This window comes from Schistocerca gregaria, chromosome 2 (assembly GCF_023897955.1).
Source record: "Schistocerca gregaria isolate iqSchGreg1 chromosome 2, iqSchGreg1.2, whole genome shotgun sequence".
Classification (NCBI taxonomy): Eukaryota; Metazoa; Arthropoda; class Insecta; order Orthoptera; family Acrididae; genus Schistocerca; species Schistocerca gregaria.
Genome location: NC_064921.1, coordinates 779,910,606 through 779,931,556, shown reverse-complemented (window position 1 = coordinate 779,931,556; position 20,951 = coordinate 779,910,606). Strand labels below are relative to the sequence as shown.

Genomic DNA, 20,951 nt, shown 5'->3' with positions numbered 1-20,951 from the left:
ACAGATGAATGGAAAAACTGGTAGAAGCCGACCTTTGCGAAGATCAGTTTGGATTCCGTAGAAATATTGGAACACGTGAAACAATACTGACCTTACGACTTATCTTAGAAGAAAGATTAAGGAAAGGCAAATTTACATTTCTAGCATTTGTAGACTTAGAGAAAGCTTTTGACAAGTTTGACTGGAATTCTCTCTTTCAAATGCTGAAGGGCGCAGGGGTAAACTACAGGGAGCGAAAGGATATTTACAATTTGTACAGAAACGAGATGGCAGTTATAAGAGTCAAGGGGCATGGAAGGGAAGCAGTGGTTGGGAAGGGAGTGAGACAGGGTTGTAGCCTATCCCCGGTGCTATTCAATCTGTATATTGAGCAAGCCGTAAAGGAAACAAAAGAAAAATTCGGAGTAGGTATTAAAATCCATGGAGAAGAAATAAAAAATTGGAGGTTCACCATAACATTATAATTCTGTCATAGACAGCAAAGGGCTTGGAAGAGCAGGTGAACGGAATTGACAGTGTCTTGAAAGGAGGGTATAAGATGAACATCAACAAAAGCAAAACGAGGATAATGGAATGTAGTCGAATTAAGTCGGGTGATGCTGAGGGAATTAGATTAGGAAATGAGACACTTAAAGTAGTAAAGGAGTTTTGCTATTTAGGGAGCTAAATAACTGATGATGGTCGAAGTAGAGAGGATATAAAATGTAGACTGGTAATGGCAAGGAAATCATTTCTGAAAAGAGAAATTTGTTAACATCGAGTATAGATTTAAGTGTCAGGAAGTCGTTTTCTGAAAGTATTTGTATGGAGAGTAGCCATGCATGGGAGTGAAACATGGACGATAAATAGTTTGGACAAGAAGAGAATAGAAGCTTCGGAATGTGATGCTACAGAAGAATGCTGAAGATTAGATGGGTGGATCACATAACTAATGAGGAGGTATTAAATAGAATTGGGGAGGAGTTTGTGGCATAGCTTGACAAGAAGAAGGGACCGGTTGATAGAACATGTCCTGAGGCATCAAGGTATCACAAATATAGCATTGGAAGGCAGCGTGGTGGGTAAAAATCGTAGAGGGAGACCAAGAGATGAATACACTATGCAGATTCAGAAGGATGTAGGTTGCATTAAGTACTGGGAGATGAAGAAGCTTGCACAGGATAGAGTAGCTTGGAGAGCTGCTTCAAACCAGTCTCAGGACTGAAGACCATATCAACAACAACCTGTGGAAAATGGAAAAATGTGACTAATGACAACCTTCTTGTTCGTCTACTAACACTAAAATTTGCACAGAACTGATAACGTATATCGACCCCACCTTTGGTAGGCCTACAATTATAAAAGGTGATTAGTCTGCGTTTTTCTTAAATCTTTTCTGGCAAATGCCAAGATGGTTCCTTCATCGATGTTACCACAGACTACCTGTCTCGTCCTAATGAAAACATACTTTTGTATTGTGTGTGCAGGGTTCTTGAGTCTGCTCCCCTCCACTCGATCCCTAATTATGGTACTACTTTGATGTATATTTTGAGCTATTTATTTACATTTTATTATGATGATAAATCCTATATCATTGTGATATGATCCCAGTATGAATAATTAAGGGAAGGTTTACTATCTTTCGGTTCAAAAATCGATTTCTTTTAAAAATTGCATTTTTGGATCCATAAAAGTGTTTAGAATCCACCCCTGAAACGGTTTTTCCGAATACGGAACGGAAATGTTTGTTATTGGCGGTTGAACAAAAAACTGCACCTACCTGAAATCGACCTTTTTCACGCACCAGTTTTTTCTTTCGGAGGACGAATTAAAATTGTACCGGTGCTTGGGAGGAAACACACAAAATTCAAATGAAAACTTGAACGCGTGTGTTTGGAAGTTATCCTTCAAGCATTTGCATTCTGGTGCGAGGACTGTGGAGGTTTCCTAGCAGTTAGCAGCTTCAATGAAGGGTATTGAGCAATTCTGAAGACCATGAAAACGATGGACGTCACCCTGGGACCCTATTCGATGCAGTTCGCCAAGTATTCGGACAACCACCGGATTCAAAACCGCTTGTCACCGGCCTTACGAGCGACTCTGGAGCAGCGCAGGATGGCACAGATCGAGCAGAACGCCCTCTGTCAGGAGGAAGGACTAGTTGACGGACCCGGAATAGAAGACTGAACATAAGTTGCATAAGGTTGCACTCATATGTAGTCAAAACTTCAAACGCGTTTTTCTCGAAATAACATTTTTTTTTTTTTAATCGCGCGGTATGGTAACTTCAAATCTACTGAAACGATTGGCATGATTCTTTGTTTCCGACGAAGCTAACTAAATTGTCTCAGGAGTTGTACCACTTTTATGCCGATCCATTAACTATAAATATTTTTACTTGACCGACGAAGTCGAAAAATCGATGAAAAAGCCCTATTTTTTTCAAATGGCGGCCACTTTGTTTCCTATGGTCCAAATAACTTAAGTGAGGTACAGCTCCTAAAGAATCTTACATACTTCGCTAACGTCAACTCAGTTTTAATTTCAGGCGAGCCGGCTAAGTTGTGACATACCGCGCAGTTTGTAGAGGAAATATGAATAAACATTTTGACCAAATTTGACATTGATATCCACATCACATCCCGAGAAAAAAATTCTCAAAGAACATGCTTTTTTCGGCCCAAAGATAGTAAACCTCCGCTTAAATGAACGAATAAGAGAATTTACTCCATAAACAGAGATCAGTATGGGTCCGAACATGGACAATTGAAAAGGCGTAAACGAAACTATCAAAAGCCTTAAAAAATGGTGTTGCATTTAGGTGTTCTGATTAAGCTGGTTAAGAAATGGAGACGTCCTTCAGAGAGTGAACGGGAAAGTGCGTGTGGTAGAGAACAAGTGAAACAAAGGGAAACAATGGTTGAACAGATATTACAACCTGACGTTTCGCTGAAAATTGTAGCTGAAGGGACCGTAGAGGGTACATAAGGCAGATGGTCGATGGTGTGGATTGCGGCAGCTATGTTGAAATTAGTGAGGACATCTGCTAAACGTGAGGAATAGAAGTCTGCACGCACCAGCCTTAAGGTTAGTGACCGAAACGACAAAAGCATGTTGTGGCGATGTTTTCTTGTCCTATGCTGATTTGTAGCGCAGTGAAGGGTTCCACTTTGCAGTTGTTACGTGTTTTCCACTAGGGCTGTAGTAAACGTTCATTGATGTTGACGCCATCGTGCAGCCGGCTGAGACTGTTTCACCTTGAAGACATGGGTTGCTACGAGTAGTAAAAAGTCTCACTTAGCTCACGGTGTTGTGCCCGGTACTTAAAAGTGGCGTGAGCACTACACGCTGCAGAGAAGCGGCTGTGGGGAGCAGCTGGGATTATTTGAGTAACAATCCAGCCAAATTACGAAGCTTACATCCGCTCTGAACTTAAAGGTCACTGCCGGAGTGCAGCTGTCTGCTCACTACGAGTGACTAACGCTATTTAGTCACCTCGTCATCTGCTGGCCTGTGGTGGAAACGTCCCACAGTTAACTTTCAGTAGCAGATTGCCTACTGACTGTTCACGAAACATATGAAATACCGAGAATCACCTTCTAGTGAGACTTTTTTTAGATGTTTACAACTACTTCACTGAAGAGGATTACAACACGGTTTCTTCCTACTTTGACCACTATAGGAAGTTCAGAATAATATAGCAAGAAATTAATGTGAAATTTAAAAACAACTGAAGACTCCTGCACCTACGATTTCTGCATTATCAAAGAATCCTTTTATAATTACAATCTTCTGCATTTATAATTATAAAATATTTCCTGTAGAATGCGCAGAAGAGGTTTCCTTTGTCCTAGCGACAGATTGTCGTAGTTCGCTGGAACGGAGATGCGTGATGCGTGACTGGAAACAGGCGGAGGTCGTTCCTGACCATATGAAGGGTAAAGGGTCATATGCGTAACGAACACTGTGCTCGCAGCGATGAATTTTCTGGAGAAAAAATAAGAACTCACTAGCAGGAGACATGCTTTCCACAAACAAATCTGGTGCTCAACCCGGTATGCTCAGTTCGTTCATGACACAGGCAAAGAAGTTGGGCAGGTGGGTAACGTCTCTCTTAAAATTCACAAAATCTTCGGTACAGTTCCGTACCTCCGCTTAGTAAACGAAATGCGTGCATACTGAATATCTGAGCGGATATGCCACTGGACTGAATGCCGCGTCACAAACAGTACTCCGAACATCGTAAGTTGAGCTGCATCTGCAAGATTTATGACTACTGATATAGGTGATTTAAAAGAAACTAGTTGATTCTGACAGTATAGTCAGGATGTTGGAATACAGAAGGGTTGTCATAAGAATTATATTTTGGCGTTAATTCTAGGAGATTCTGTGGGGATTTCTTTATATATGGATATATACGTGCGTGTGTGTGGGGGGGGGGGGGGGGGTGTTTTTGTCATTACGTATATATCTCTTTCCTCCAAAACAGTGAGAAGTACATTAAATTTCATGTAGAAAATGTGGTACTGGTTAAGACTGAATTAAAGAACTTTCTGTTGATAACTCCTTGTGCTCTCCATTGGATCGTACCTTCACAAAAATTAATATTGATTGTAGGGGAGAGAGAAGGGGTTGGGGGAACAAGATTATAAAATTGACATTTTTGGCCAGTTTCGAGACATGACACGTTATAACAACTGAATTTTTTTGGTGACACGACAACCTTTTTACACCTCATAGAACTGAGAGTTACACACTTAATAAATGAATTATATGAAAAGAAACTCTGTACTCTACATTCCAGGATAGCAAGTGCTCTCACTTGCCACCCCCTTCCCCCCTCCCCGCCCCCTCCTTTTCAGATGTATATGCCCGAACTTAATGTTTTACGTTATTTTCTTATTACAATCACCATTGTAATACTATAATCTTTTGAAACGATAAGTCATTTAAAAGTACAATACATACATTGAATGTATATTATTTACCCATTTCCGAATGACCCATCGATGCGCGACGCTTGGAACGTTAATAGTGGCAACTATTTATTTATAGCTCTCTCAAAATAGATACGTGTTTCAAAGTTTTACTGACCTTCAAAGTAGTCACCAGCATTGTGTATAGCCCGTTGCCAGCGATGTGGAAGTCGTAGGACACTCTCAGCAGCGCCAGTTGTGTTGACATTTCGAGCGGCGAGGTCTACTGCCCGACGAATTTATAGCAGTTTTGAAGCGAATGCCGTGAAGTCTTTCCTTCAGTTTAGAAATCGAGTTGAACTCAAGAGGACTTACGTCAGGGGAGTTCAGTAGGTGGTATAGCACTTAGCAGCCTCGTCAGTCAAACAAATCAGTAACAGCTTGCACTGTACGTGCTTGAGCATTGTCCTGCAAAATGATGGTCAGGTCCTGCAGAGAGTGTCATCACTTTTGTCTCCATGTTGTTCATTTTTAGAACACGACCTAAGACCAGCTTAGAGGCAGAAGTGATGACACTTTCTGCAAGACCTGACATTTATTTTGTAGGACAATGCTCAAGCACGTACAGTGCAAACTGTTACTGATTTGTTTGACTGACGGGGCTGCTAAGTGCTACACCACCTACTGCACTCCCCTGACTCAAGCCCTCGTAAGTTCAACTCGATTTATAAACTGAAGGAAACACTTCACGGCACTCGCTTCAAAACTGGTGCAAATTCGTCGGGCAATAGACCGCGCCGCTCGAACTGTCAACACAACTGGCACTGCTAAGAGTATCCTACGACTTCCAAAAATGGTTCAAATGGCTCTGAGCACTATGGGACTTAACATCTGAGGTCATCAGTCCCCTAGAACGTAGAACTACTTAAACGTAACTAACCTAAGGACATCACACACATCCATGCCCGTGGTAGAATTCGAACCTGCGACCGTAGTGGTCGCGCGGTTCCAGACTGTAGCACCTAAGACTTCCACATCCCTGGCAACGGGTTATACACAATGCTGGTGACTACTTTAAAGGTCTGTAAATAAGTAGTTGCCACTATGAAAGTTCCAACCCACGTACCATGACTAGCTGTAATACAATAAGGCATCCGTTAAGGTAACGTGACAGGATCGCTGCTGTTCACAACATACACTGTTGTGCAAAACTTGAGGACAAAAGTAGCTTTCGCATGATGTGTCACTGCCATGTAACATAGGTCGATCGAACTTGGACCATAACTTGGACTAGAACCGTTACAGTATAGTCTTGTCTTTTACTCAAAGACAATAATTACACTCAAGTCACCGCGATTCTTGATAGTCCCCTGGACATTAGAAGGTGGCACATGGTTCTTAACGGGGTGCGTGATCACTGCTAATAGCAATCCACACTTTGCAACGTCGCATGCTTTCCACAAGAGTGGTGAGTAGTTCTTGTAGTACGGCGTTGCATTCCTTCACCACTGCAGTTGACAAGTGCGTGATTGTCTTCTGTGCGTGTAAACGTGCTGCAATACGCGTCCCCAAAAGTGGTCAGTGGGGTTAATGTCGGGTGAACTGGCAGATCAGTACATCAGCCGAATATTCTCTCGTCCCGAGGTCGCGCACTGTCATACAAAATCAAGTCAGGGCCGAATGTTCCCCCGCAAAGAAGCGTATGGGAAGGGAACACAGTGTCAGAATTACGTTGACCCGTCAATGCATTGTGTTAAAACATTTGGAGGTCAGTACATCGATGCAACATTATGACTTTCCACACCAAAGCACCTGAAGCACCAAAACGACGATGGTGGACAATGATAGACATACATCATATCGTGAGAGATGGGAACACCTAATGCTTCAAGAAACTTGGTCGAACGTGATCATTTGATGGTCCAAATGTTATGGTTTGGAGAGACATAGTGTTGCATGGGTGAACTGACCTCTTTGAGCACGGTAAATTTACCAGTCAACGTTCCTTGTGACAGTATACTCCTTCACCAAGTGAGCCTGTTCAGGCGTGCATTTGGCTCTGTTTTCATTTTCCTGGATGACAATACGCGACCACATAGAACTTCCTTGGTGGAGGAGCTCTTGGAACGAGAAGATACTCGGAGAATCGACTGGCTGCTCGTTCCCCGGCTTAAATCCCGTCGAGTACATATGGGATGCTTCGCGCACACGTATTGCTCGAACGAGCATCTAGAAGTTGTCGACAACTTTGATGGAGGAACGGAGCACCCTACCACAAGAACTCGTTACCAACCTTGTCACCAGCGTGGGAGCGTGTTGCAGAGCATTCATTGCCGTCAGTGGTGATCACACAGTCTGTTAAGGGGCATGTTGGGGTTGAGTTGATTTGGGGGAGGAGACCAAACTGCCACGTCATCGGTCTCATCGGATTAGGGTAGGATGGGGAAGGAAGTCGGCCGTGCCCTTTCAAAGGAGCCATCATGGCATTTGCCTGAAGTGATTTAGGGAAATCACGGAAAACCTAAATCAGGAAGGCGGGACGTGGGATTGAACTGTCGTCCTCCCGAATGCAAGTCCAGTGTGCTAACCACTGCGCCACCTCGCTCGGTAAGGGGCATGTCCCGCCTTGTGTAATGTCCAGGGGACCATCGTGAATCGCGGTGGCTTCATTGTACTCGTATTTATTGTCGTTGAATAAAAATGTTATTTATCTTTGTCACACTGCGTATTTCTTTCACTCATCTTCTATACTATACTATACTGAGGCAATTTTCGTCCAAGTTATGGTCCAAGGTTCATAAAGCTATGTCACTTAGAAGTGGTGCATCATGGGAAACTTACTTTCGTTCTTAAGTTTTAAACACTATTGTTCAGCTAACACAGTCTTTACAAGATGTAGCAACTTAAACCTCAAACTAAAAAAAAAAAAAAACAACAACTCAGTTACTGTCTCTGTCTCCTGCTGTCTTGAGTCTATAGAAGCCTGAGACTTTCTTGAACTCTGTCCTCCTGCTTAGCTCAGTGGTAACATGCTTCCTACCATGCAGTGGGCCCGGATTCGAATCCCGACCGGGTTGGGGATTTTCTCCGCCCGTGGACTGAGTGTTTTGTCGCCGTCATCATCATCTCATCGTCACCGACACGCAAGTTGGCCAGTGTGGTCTCACCTGAAATAAGACTTGCAACGGGCGGTAGAACTTCCCCGGACGGAGAACAATGCCACATGATCATTCCTTGAATTTTGTATCCCAAAGGTCGCTTGGTTTGTCTTCTGGTCTCCCTCCTTCTCTGGAACTCTACTCTAGCACTGCCTTTGTCCGTCTTCCGTCATTTCTTCGTGCGGTATGCCCAGCCCGTTTCCATTCCATACCCTGTACCCACACCACAGCATACGCCGGGATTGGGCAAAAATATGGACACCAAAATAAATGAATTCTTGAACATAAACGCAGATGTTGGCCAGACCTGCAGATTGTGCTGTTGTATTTGACCACGGACGGCACATGTGCAATGTCCTCAGTACATTGCAATTGCTAGCAGGGGTCAGAGCCGTGTTCTGACTAGTTGTGAGTGCATTATGTAGGAACAAAGTGAACTCGAACGTGGGCTAATTTTTGGTGTTCCCGTAATCCAAGATAGACAAAGTGTTTCAAGTGGTACAATTTCGAAGATTTATACCTCATACAGGGGAAGCAGAAAAACATCATCCAGTTGGTCACAACGCGGACGTGTTTTAAGTGATCGTGACAAACGGTCGTTGGAGAAGATTGTGTCGAAAAATAAAAGTAGGACAGCTGCAAAATCCACTGCAGAACTGAGTGCGGCACTCGCGAACACTGTTAGCACCAAAACAACATGAAGGGAGCTCCATAAGCTGCAAACTGCAGGGCGAGCTGGGTTTCCAAAACCACTCATCAGAGATGGAAATACTAGTAACCGGAAAACGAGGTGCCGAAGCCACAAAACCTAGTTTTTGCAGCAACGGAAGACAGTCATTTGGTCAGATGAGTCTCGTTTCACACTTTTTCCAACTTGTGGCCGCATTTACGTCCCAAGAGCGAAAACTGGCGGTGGTTCGAAGATGATTTTGGTAGCCGCACCGTGGTAATCCAAGGACAAAATGGGTACTTTGCAAGCTCGCAATACTGGCAAGAGTTCTGTGATCATTGTGGCGGATCAGGTCCATCCCATGGCACAGTGTTTGTTGCCCAGTGGCGCTGCTGCGTTCCAAGACGACTGACCCACTGTTCACACAGGTCGCATCATCCTGGACTGGCGTCATGAGCACGAGGATGAGTTATCGCCTCTCCCCTGGCCACCACAGTCACCAGATCTCACTATTATTCCGCCGTTGTGGTCTGCTTTGGAGAGAAGGACGCCTGAATGCTACCTATTTCCATCATCGTCACCTGAACGTGCCTCTATTTTCCTGGGAGAATGATATCAGATTTATTTGTAAACCATGCAGGACTTGTTGTTCGACTATTTACCCACTCCGACACGACTTGAAGCTGGTTTGCACGGCAAAGGTTTTCCTACGCCTTATTGGGTATGGTGATGTTTCGTCTTTTTGATGTTTCCATATCTCTGTCGAAATCCCGTATACATAGAGGGTGTTGACATCTTTAAGAAATCTATACAATAATCATAGATACTGCAGATAATTAGCGCTTGGTGCAAATACTGGCAGCTGGGCCTCATCATTAAGGAATATAAAGTAAACATGAAAAGATTCGATATCGTCTGTCTACGCGATCACAAATCGATTACTGTAATAATTCACGGATTTGTCAAGTCTCAAAAAGTCCTTCACGCTTAGGATCACTGAAAGGTTCAAAAACTACAGTGAGAGATAATACAAAAATGATACGATCTAATAGATGTGAGTCGAAAAAATGCTTGCGTAGTAGTAGGGGAGAGGTCGCAACGTACGTCATTCAGTACTCTGCACCTTGAGTAACTCACTTGTGCAGTCCGACTCCATCTCGTTCGAAGTATGTGTATGCTGTACGAAGATGTTTTGTAGCATTACCTTCTAGTAACATAGCAATAATTTGCGTAGCTACAAGAGGCGCCCATCAAACGAGTGTGCGCTGTGGTGATTTTTATTTCGAGTCTTTCATTATTTTATTTACAAGTCAGTTATTTTATTTACAGTCACCATAAATGTTCTGAATGTTATATTCTGTCATACCACCCGCAGTTGATTATATTCAAATTGTTTGCGCTTGTAAACACAAAAGAAATCAATATTTAAAGTCAACCAGTGATGGCCAGTATGGAAGAATACTATCATTCAGAAAAACAGTGGTTTCATCTTATAAACACCATCTCAGACTTGTTACTGAGTCAACAACAAATAGTGATTATTTGATTATTACAAAATTAAAAACAAAAGAAGCGAAAATTAAATAATGTTCCTAGAGAAAATTTTAAAAATCGTAACCAATGGTCGGAAGAGCGGATAATACAACACAGTGAATCCATGACGGGATTCTGGCAAAAACCATTAAGTCATATAATATGTTTAGAGTCACTATATACTTAAACAAAATGAGGAATGAAGAAGAATGAAGTAAATCAAGAAAACGTTCTGTTTAGATTTCGAACGTGGGCCGCTCATCATTTGTGGCTGCCTTGTTTGGTAGAACTGCATATTAAGGGACAAAAAAGAGATGACTTTAAGGATCCGCGGGAACGTCTGAACCAGACTTACTTCATGATAAGGATTTTCAGTGCATATATATTTCACTGAAAGTGTATCAGGAAACGGAGACGTAAAAGCAAAGATAAGAGATTTGTAATAGTACAGACACACGCACGCTACAATTTAACTGAAGTCTCTGAGTTCTGTGGCTCTTTTTTGTACCAGATAAAACAAGTTTGCCACTAGTAAAGACTGCTTCTTGCATTTTAAAATGTGATGTTCAGCTATCGTATCATTCATTTCTATTGAAAGCTAACTGAGAAAACAAACACCAGGTAATTTGATAGCATTCTATACAACAATTAAGGAATTGGTATCAGCATGCAAATCGGTTATCTGTCTTATGTTCAGTGAATGAATGTCTGAATTACTTTCCAATGAACTCATTATTAATAATGAATCTCACGAGTGAGTTATGTAGAATGACAACCCTGACACGAAGTACAGGACACTGTTATTTCACAGTAGGATACTATGGAAAATAGTAGAGTGACAGTGGCTGTGACAGCGAAGATTTTTCTTATAGCGAAGAAATCAGCACAGAGTGTCATTATCAGATGTAACATTACTAAGAAAGTTTCTCGTCTGGCTCTTGTCTTAAGAATTAAAAACGCACGATTTCCCAGCCAGTCTGATCATCTTCAAAATCCGATTCAAATTTTATAGAAAACTTAACTTGTTCTCGTCAAACAAGCTGCCACCAAACATAAATAAAACACAATACACGCCATTCTGTAGTGCACAAAGCCTGACCTCAGCAATATCAATAATGCATAAGCGATAAGTGGAACCGAATATTCTGAGGGATTAGGTTGATGAGAACTGAATTTGATGTCACATATTGTAGACTTTCTTAAATGTCTAGGCTTTGCAACTCGTAAAATTAAGGATGAAAAAAAAACAAAAAAACTGAATTAATTTTATTTGACTACCTAATATACCACTGTGGAGTAAGTCTTCAGCGAGGAAGAAAGTGTTAGCTGCAAAATGCGTATACTAAGAATGTGTTGCCATCACAGCTTGAAAGCAAAACCAACATTCATAAATATTATACCAGAAGAAGAAATTTCTTACAGTATCCACAACTCAGCCTCAATATGGCATAAAAAGGAGTAATCACTACAAAAATCTTTGACCATTTGCCCAGTAACCCAACAGATCTAACAAATCTTTGAACATGTATCCAGTGAAGTATAGACTTTGGCATACTCGTATTTTAAAATCTGTTTGACAACCCTGTCATGTCCATAAAAATGTCTGAATAAGTACAGTGTGTGTGAGAGAGAGAGCGAGAGAGATAGAGAGAGAGAGAGAGAGAGAGAGAGAGAGAGAGAGAGAGAGAGAGAGAGGGAGGGAGGGAGGGAGGGAGGGAGGGAGAGAGCGACAGACGGGGAGAGAGAGACAAAGAGATGGAGGGATGGAGTTAGATACCACACAGAGTGTAATTCGCCACATATTAAGAAAATTAAGTAGCTTTTGATTAATGTCAAACACGATCATGGGTATAGTTTCATAGTTTCATATTTTTCACTGGCAATTGTATTACATTATTTAACTAATTGAAACGTTCCACAGATCCCAGTTATACTCCAGGGAACATTTAAATAAGTGACTCAAAATCAATGGTCCTCTGAAATGGACATCAGTGATAGACGATTCGCGCATCTACATTTTTCTTAAAGTTGCAATTTGTTCTTTGTATACCACGTGCTGATGTTACAGATCACGTGACTTGTTAGTTCTTCGGCGTTGTACTTAGGCGTTTCATTGTGACACATATTATGTCATACACAAACCTGTTACCCGGAGCTCGACAGCTGCAATGAATTTCCTGAAAGTCACGCTGATAAGTGAATCTCTTCATTGCTCTACCTCGTTAGACCTACAAGCTCAGCCTCAGGCCATTAAACATGACCTCAGCACATATATAAACTCTCAGTTCCCGTAAGGAGCATCTTGCGCCAAGTTAAAAATATGTGGGATTAATTCTATTTCTAAATTTTTGTTTTTGAAATGTTTGATACGAACAAAATCATAGGTTAAATATGTGTGATGGATATCAATAAATTACTTAACGTGAAAATCCAACACCGAAACACTCAGATATGTGTTAATGGTGTCATTAGAAGTGAGAGTACGCAATGGTGAGAACTGGGGCATTGAGAATTAGGTATGACTGTAAAGGATGTCAAATAAAATCGCAGGTGCCATGGATATTCGACAGTTCCTGACATTTGAGTACAATAGATATGTGTTTGAGTTGGTACGCTTTCCAACTTTTAATATTGTAATTAATGATCTGTGGTAAAAGTTTAATCTAAAATATTGTCAATATGGGACAGTATCATGAGTACTAGGACTGATAATGAAGTAGCAGTAGGCTGCATATTTTTTGTTTTACTAGACCTCAGAATGTGAAAATGACCTGTTAAGCACTGTAACTGCTGCTGTGATAAGGCATCTGCGCTGCGCACCATTACCAAGAATGTAAACCCGTAATTCTGTACATGAAGATGATGGCGTGAACGAACCAAATGAGTAGGCATATAACAGATAGGTGGCTGATGAAGTAAAGTTTTATTTATGATATTTAATCTGTACATTCCTATGTATCTGATATTTAAAAGATGTAAATGTAAGAGCACAGTGGCGCTCTATGTTTAAAATGTAAGACGGAATTATCACTATCGAAATCACGAAGAATTGTACACACGTTAGCTAAGGACTGAAGACGCTCTTTTAGATCGACGGTGGAAGCATACTAAAAAGTCACATAGCAGCTGTCCGTGTGTTTTCCAAAACGCCTTTCGTGCTGTACTTCACAGCTGCGCAACACTGTCTGTCGAAAATATTTCGTGGTGACATACGAATATATTAGAAACGTCTGAAGGCCATGAGTCTGCCATGGATGAGAGAAACCCGTGATGGCAGGTATGGAGAGCAAGCAGCAACGAGACGTCGGCAGCGGCAGCGAAGTGTCGGCAGACCTACCTGCAAGCCGTCTGCTGAGCGAGCGCAGACCCGCGCACACGTGTGTGCCTGCTAGGTAGTACGTGAGTGCGCGCCGGTGGCCGGTGTACGTAGCACTGAGCTGGCGCTCGTGATTCTGGGCGGCAGAGACGCGAGGAAACAAGTGAAGCCCAGCCAGGCAGAGGACGCCGCGCCTGCGGACGTAGATAAGCGCCGCGGTGGCGCTCGGGTCCGCAGGGCGCACCCTGCGGAAGTGGGCGCACCGCACGGATCAGTTCTGCGGCCTCCGTTCTTACTCGCCCTCACTAATAACTCCTCATTTTACTTCAAGATAATTCTCATTCACCGTTCCACCTCAGTCGGACATTTTTAATTAAATTACATGTTCCGATCAATCTGGCTCCTCTTCAAAATAAAACTAAACGTGTACCATATGATATTTTAGAATATGTTGGAAAGAAAAGACTTGTACATAAACTTAGACTTTACCCAATTAGTTGTGTCAGCAATCTGTCTTTTGTCTGCTCAGAAGTACGTATCAGAGTACTGCATTCAATGTTTTAAATAGGTACATGTCAGGGGTAGGGGGTGGAGGGGGGAGGGGAAATGGAGAGAGACTGATTAGGGGAGGAGGGAAAGGAAGCAGGAAAGGATGGTGCGTTTGTCATGAATTTAACAAGAGAGATCGTACTAAAATTGTAGAATGTATAATTGTGTAAAAATTCTCGTGGAAACACTAATAGTGTAGAACAACGTGGATGTAAAATGTAAACGGCATAAAGTTTCTCTTTTTTTTAAGCCATTAATCTTCTGACTTGTCTGTTACAGCCTGCCACAGCATAAAATAGAGCGAATGGGGGAGAGGGGGGGGGGGGGTAGAGAGTGGGCAAAGAGGGCAAGGGAGAGGGGGTGGGGTGTGAGACTGGCTAGGATACAGAGGGTTTAACAAGACGGAGTTGTAACGGCACATCGTCCTCTAGCATTACTTTTCCTCAGAAGAAGTTGTCGGTACCAGTATTATTTTTTTCGAATTTTAGACAGGTCAGTATTATCTTAGCTCCTTTTCTGAAAACTTCCACATAATTTTATACACAGTATGTTATATTTCAAGCTAAAATTTATGAAAAGGAATTAATTTATAAAATATTTTAGCTTCGATGTTATAATCGATAAGTACTAGTCCTGAATGTACAGTTAAAATTATTTTTTTAGAAACATTTGAAATTACGATTTATTCGCATGCTTAAAGTTTCTATTATTAATCACACAATCCTGTACAGTGTATACTCAACTATTGAAATTTCCAGGGTTCCAGGGTTCGATTCCCGACGGGGTCAGGGATTTTCTCTGCCTCGTGATGACTGGGTGTAGTGTGATGTCCTAAGATTAGTTAGGTTTAAGGAGTTATAAGTTCTAGAGGACTGACGACCATAGATGTTAAGTCCCATAGTGCTCAGAGCCATTTGAACCATATTGAAATTTCTCCTTTGCATCTGATTATAATATTCTAGCGTTATCGAAGGAAATCTCTGCAGCTCATCGTGTATATTTGTCATATCATTTACGGACCTGATTAACAAGAACAGGTTCGATATCGATCATTATGGCACACCTGTAGTGCTTTGTTTTTTGGAAGATATAAGGTTAATTGTTGCACAGTCTGATCATAAACTAAAATAACTAACCCAATCATGTTCTTGAGAGAAGCCTCTTTTGATTCATAGCTGACAGGGTGGGACATAATTACAACAAAACACAGAACATCTAGGCGTTTTCTCACAAGACTCTCATTGACATTCATATTTTTTACAATAGTGTTCCAATTAGTGAAGCAGTAAACATCAGTTTCCTGGAAGAGGAAACGTTCACATGAGAAATATATATTTGTGATAGTCGCAGGTCTGCAGAACTTGGATTCAGCTACCATTACATATGGAAAAGAAGCAACAGTGAACGACAAGAACGCTAGACCGAGGGAGAAAAATTAGATTAGCGTACGGAGGCTTACCACAGCTCTTCTTCCCACGTACGCAAATGGAAGAATGAAAAGCGGTGGGGGGGGGGGGGAGGGGGGGGGGGGGAAGGGCGTGTGTGATGTACTATTAAGTGCTAGGCAGAGGGACTTCCGTTGCATCAGAAATCTTCACTGCTTAAATGGCTATGCCTGCATTGTAACTGGTGCTGGCTTGTCTTTGCTGTCCCTGAAAGGTGTCAGGCAATACCAACACCTTCCATGAAAACCCTGACATGATAAGCAAATCCAGTAGTATGTCACATAGCTCCGAATAAATCGTGACATTAAATTAACCAAAGTAATACGAGTAACGAGTGAGCAAATGGAATACCACAGACTAACACAAGAATGCCTAAATGCATGTCGTACCTTCCCACCGTAAGACCGACGCAGTTCCGAGGGGAGAAACGAGAACAGAAGCCGAGAGCTGAACCGTGTTAAGCTAGAAGGCCCTACAATAAGGGACGGACTGGACACTCACTTCGCCAGCCTACCTCTAAGACTACCACCCGCACGTTTTAGTGTGAGACTGTTTCGCGTCTCTGTTACGTCAAGGACCACCCTCCAGCCCATGTTAAAAGCTGGAGCCCTCCAGAAGAACAGTATAGATCTTACGATAATGCTAAAAGGACCACACCAGCTGCAGGTTTTAACGTGAGACTTTTTCGCGTCTCTGTTACGTTGCAAACTTTAAAAAGATTGCCCCACCACGAAAATTCTAACGTTTCCCAATGGATAGACAGAATTTTTGTAGGCGGAGCTAAAGGTTAACATTGAGACCCTGATTGGTCAGATGAAAATACAGCCAGATAGTTTTTCTAAACCAACTTCGGTAAATTGTAGTAAGGAGAAGTTAGGAGAGAGTTAGTTCCGAGACGGCGAGCTGGATGGCTGCTGCGCCGGCCGCCGCCCCCATGACGAACACCGACAAGGTCATGAACGCACGCGACGCAGCATAACAGCGCGTAAAGCTTCACTCAGAGCTGCAGAAGTCTCATCTGTTATACCTCCTTTATGCGTAATACTAGTGTCGATCGTCAATTATAGCTCATGGTGTTCACATTTGCCACTTGAAGTAAAAATCTGAAACGCGATGATTTTCCTGTTATATAGTTACTGAGAAGCCACATCAGCCACTGTAATTTACGACAAGTTAGATAAGTTATTAAAGATAATTGACCTGTAGACCATTTTGATAGTTTTTCTCTTGTGTGAAACTTAATTTAAACCTAGATTATAGATGTGATATGGCATAGGTCATCCTTCGATCCATTGTAGAACCTGGAAACCCATTCAGGGAATATTCGTTCACATTTTTGTTGAACGCAGTTGGTTTTTACCATCCTGTATTGAAACATTTCCTTTTATCAATAGTGCAATTTATAAACAATGTTTTGTGAGTAGAATAAAATTTCCAATGGTAAACTTAACTGCTTTTTCGACGTTATTTTACCAGCTAACTAAAAATAGGAAAGCCTTGAACCCTTCCCACTATATTTAGTTAGTATTAAGATTCTTTTACAGGGAGTGCACTGGAGCTGACGCTGAGATCATTTATCATTTGGTTATATCATCGCTAGTCTCACTGAACTCTTCTGAATTCTACATGTCATGTGTGGTCTGGCATCTCCTTACCAGCAACAGGTCCCAGGTTCAAACTAGTCAATTACCTAAAAAACACGCTCAGAGCGTCGTTGCGCGAAAGTGGTAGGGAGACACGATATAGAACAATCAGACACCACTATGAATGTTTAGATCCCTGCTGGGATCATACGTAGGGACTGTAGTGCTCTTATGGATTTTACATTTGCAACCGGGTCTTGAAACTGTGAAAGTGGGCTTTCGCGATATGTCTACAATTTGTCTTCAAGTGTCTTCCCATTTCCGTGACGCTCTCCCGCGACTCAAACCAACCTGTGTCTTTTTATTTGTTTTTTGTTTGTTTGTGTGTGTGTGTGTGTGTGTGTGTGTGTGTGTGTGTGTGTCTCATCAGTCTCCTGTTTTATGGAAGCCCGCCACGAATTACTCTCCTGTGCCAACCTCTTCATCTCAGAGTAGCACTTGCGACCTACGTCCTCAATTATTTGCTGGATGTATTCCAATCTCTGTCTTCCCCTACAGCTTTTGCCGTCTGCAGATACCTGTAGTGCCATGGCAGTCATTCCCTGACGTCTTAACAGATATCCTGTCATCCTGTCCCTGTGTTTTCCACATATTTCTTTCCTCTCCGATTCTGCGCAGATCATCCTCATTCCTTATTTTATCAGTCCACCAAATATTCAACATTCTTCTGTGGCACCACAACTCAAAGGCTTCGATTCTATTCTGTTACCTTTTTCCATAGTCCGTGTCTCACTACCATACAATGATATGCTCCAAACGTACATTTTCAGAATATTCCCCCTCAAATTAACATCTATGTTCGGTGCAAGTAGACTTCTCTTGGCCAGGAATGCCCTTTTTGCCACTGCTAGTCTGCTTTTTATGTTCTCCTTGCTCCGTCAAACATGGCTTATTTTGTTGCATAGATAGCAATATTCCTTTATTCCATCCACTTCGTGATCCCCAATTCAAATGTTACGCTCTCGCTGTTCTCATTTCTACTCTTTCTCATGTCTTTTGTTTTTCTTCGATTTATGCTCAGTCCATCTTCTGTGCTCATTACACTTTTCATTCTATTCAGCACATCCTGTAATTCTTCTTCACTTTCACTGAAGATAGCAATGTCATCTGTGAATCTTATCGTCGATATCCTTTCACCCTGAATTCAAATCTTGAAACTTCTTTTATTTCCCGGATTGCTTCTTCGATGTATGGACTGAACAGTAGGGGGGGAAGACAACACCCCTACCTTACACCCCCTTCAATCTGAATACTTCGTTCACGGTCTTCTTCTCTTACTGTTCCCTCTTGTTTCTCGTACATATTGCATCTTATTCGTCTTCCGCTATAGCTTACCGCTCATTCTTCTCAGAATTTCGAATATCTGACACCATTTTACATTGTCGAAGACTTTTTCCAGGTCGACAGACATTATGAACGTGACTTGATTTTTCTTTAATCTTGGTTCCATTTTCAGAACGTCAGAACTGCCTCTACTGTACATTTACCTTTCCTAAAATCAAAGTCATCGTCATCTAACATATCCTCACGTTTCTTTTTCATTCTTCTGTACATTATTCCTGTCAGCAACTTGCACGAATAAGTCGTTAAGCTGATGGTGTGATAGCTCTTGCACTTGTCGGCTCTTGTTACCTTCGAAATTGTGTGGATGGTGTTTTTCCGAAAGTCAGATGCTACATCGCGCGCCTCAAAAATTCTGCACACTAACGTGAACACTCGTTTTTCATGCAGCCATTTCGCCTTAGCTCCCCTGCACTTCCTATTTATTTCGTTCCTAAGTGACTTGTAGTTCTGTATTCCTGAATTTCCGTGAACATTTTTGTAATTCCTTCTTTCGTCGATCAATTGAAGTATTTCTTCTATTATTCATGCTTTCTTTGCTGTTACATTCCTTGTACCTACGTTTTTCTTCCCAAATTATATGATGTTTATTCCATCTGCCTTTCTGATGTTAAGTCGTGCAAAGCTCTTTTAAATCCTGGTTTGAATACGAGGCAGCATATTGGCGAGGCATTCGTCTTCATTGACGACAATTTGCGCACCCATCGCGCACATATTGTGAATTACTTCCTTCAAGATAAAGACATCGCTCGAATAGAGTGGCCAGCATGTTCTCCAGACATGAACCCTATCGAACATGCCTGGGATAGTTTGAAAAAGGCTGTTTATGGACGACGCGACCCACCAACCACTCTGAGGGATCTACGCCGAATCGCCGTTGAGGAGTGGGACAATATGGACCAACAGTGCCTTGATGAACTTATGGGTAGTATGCCACGACGAATACAGGCATGTACGAATGCAAGAGGACATGCTACTGGGTACTAGAGATACCGGTGTGTACAGCAATCTGGACCACCACCTCTGAAGACCTAGCTGTGTGGTGGTACAACACGTAATGTGTGGTTTTCATGAGCAATAAAAAGGGAAGAAATGATGTTTATGTTGATCTCTCTTCCAATTTTCTGTACAGGTTTCGGAACACTCAGAACCGAGAAGATGCAAATTTTTTTTTTGATGTTTGTATAATTACACTATTCGCCATTAAAATTGCTACACCACGAAGATGACCTGCTATAGACGCGAAATTTAACCGACAAAAAGAAGATGCTATAATATGCAAATTATTAGCTTTTCAGGGCATTCACACAAGGTTGGCGCCGGTGGCGACACCTACAACGTGCTGACATGAGGAAAGTTTCCAGCCGATTTCTCATATACAAACAGCAGTTGACCGGCGTTGCTTGGTGAAACGTTGTTGTGATGCCTCGTGTAAGGAGGAGAAATGCGTACCATCACGTTTCCGACTTCGATAAAGGTCGGATTGTAGCCTATCGCGATTGCAATTTATCCTATCACTACATTGCTACTCACGTTGATCGAGATCCAATGACTGTTAGCAGAATATGGAAACGGTGGGTACAGGAGAGTAATACGGAATGCCGTGCTGGATACCAAGGGCCTCGTATCACTAGCAGTAGAGATGACAGGCATCTTATCCGCATGGCTGTAACGGATCGTGCAGCCACGTCTCGGTCCCTGAGTCAACAAATGGGGACGTTTGCAATACAGCAACCATCTGCACGAACAGTTCGGCGACGTTTGCAGTAGGATTAACTATCAGCTCGGGGAGCATGGCTGCGGTTGCCCCTGACGCTGTATCACAGACAGGAGCGCCTGCGATGGTGTACTCAACAACGAACCTGGGTGCACGAATGGCAAAACGTCATTTTTTCGGATGAATCCAGGTTCTGTTTACAACATCATGATTGTCGCATCCGTATTTGGCGACATCGCGGTGAACACACATTGGAAGCGTGTTTTCGTCATCGCCATACCGGCGTATCACCCGGCGTGATGGTATGGGGTGCCATTGGTTACACGTCTCGATGACCTCTTGTTCGCATTGACGGCACTTTGAACAGTGGACGTTACATTTCAAATGTGTTACGACCGGTGGCTCTACCCTTCATTCTATCCCTACGAAACCCTACATTTCAGCAGGATAATGCACGACCGCACGTTGCAGGACCTGTACGGGCCTTTCCGGATACAGAAAATGTTCGACTGCTGCCATGGCCAGCACATACTCCAGATCTGTCACCAATTGAAAACGTCTGGTCAATAGTGGCCGATGAACTGTGGTATCGTGTTGAAGCTGCATGGGCAGCTGTACCTGTACACGCCATCCAAGTTCTGTTTCACTAAATGCCCAGGCGTATCAAGGCCGTTATTACGGCCT

General features: G+C 42.4%; 1 protein-coding gene across 3 annotated transcripts in view; it reads right to left on the bottom strand.

The window, feature by feature from the left end:
• The window catches only part of LOC126335031 (adhesion G-protein coupled receptor G2-like), a 181,135-nt gene extending 167,383 nt beyond the window's left edge, over positions 1–13,752 (bottom strand). For 2 of the 3 annotated variants that reach the window (XM_049997878.1, XM_049997879.1), the window contains exon 1: positions 13,594–13,737. The gene's annotated coding sequence lies outside the window, so the exon portion shown is untranslated. Of the gene's footprint in view, positions 1–13,593 lie in introns of all 3 variants that reach the window. The other variant, XM_049997877.1, reaches the window with a different exon arrangement.
• Positions 13,753–20,951: the final 7,199 nt, after the last annotated feature.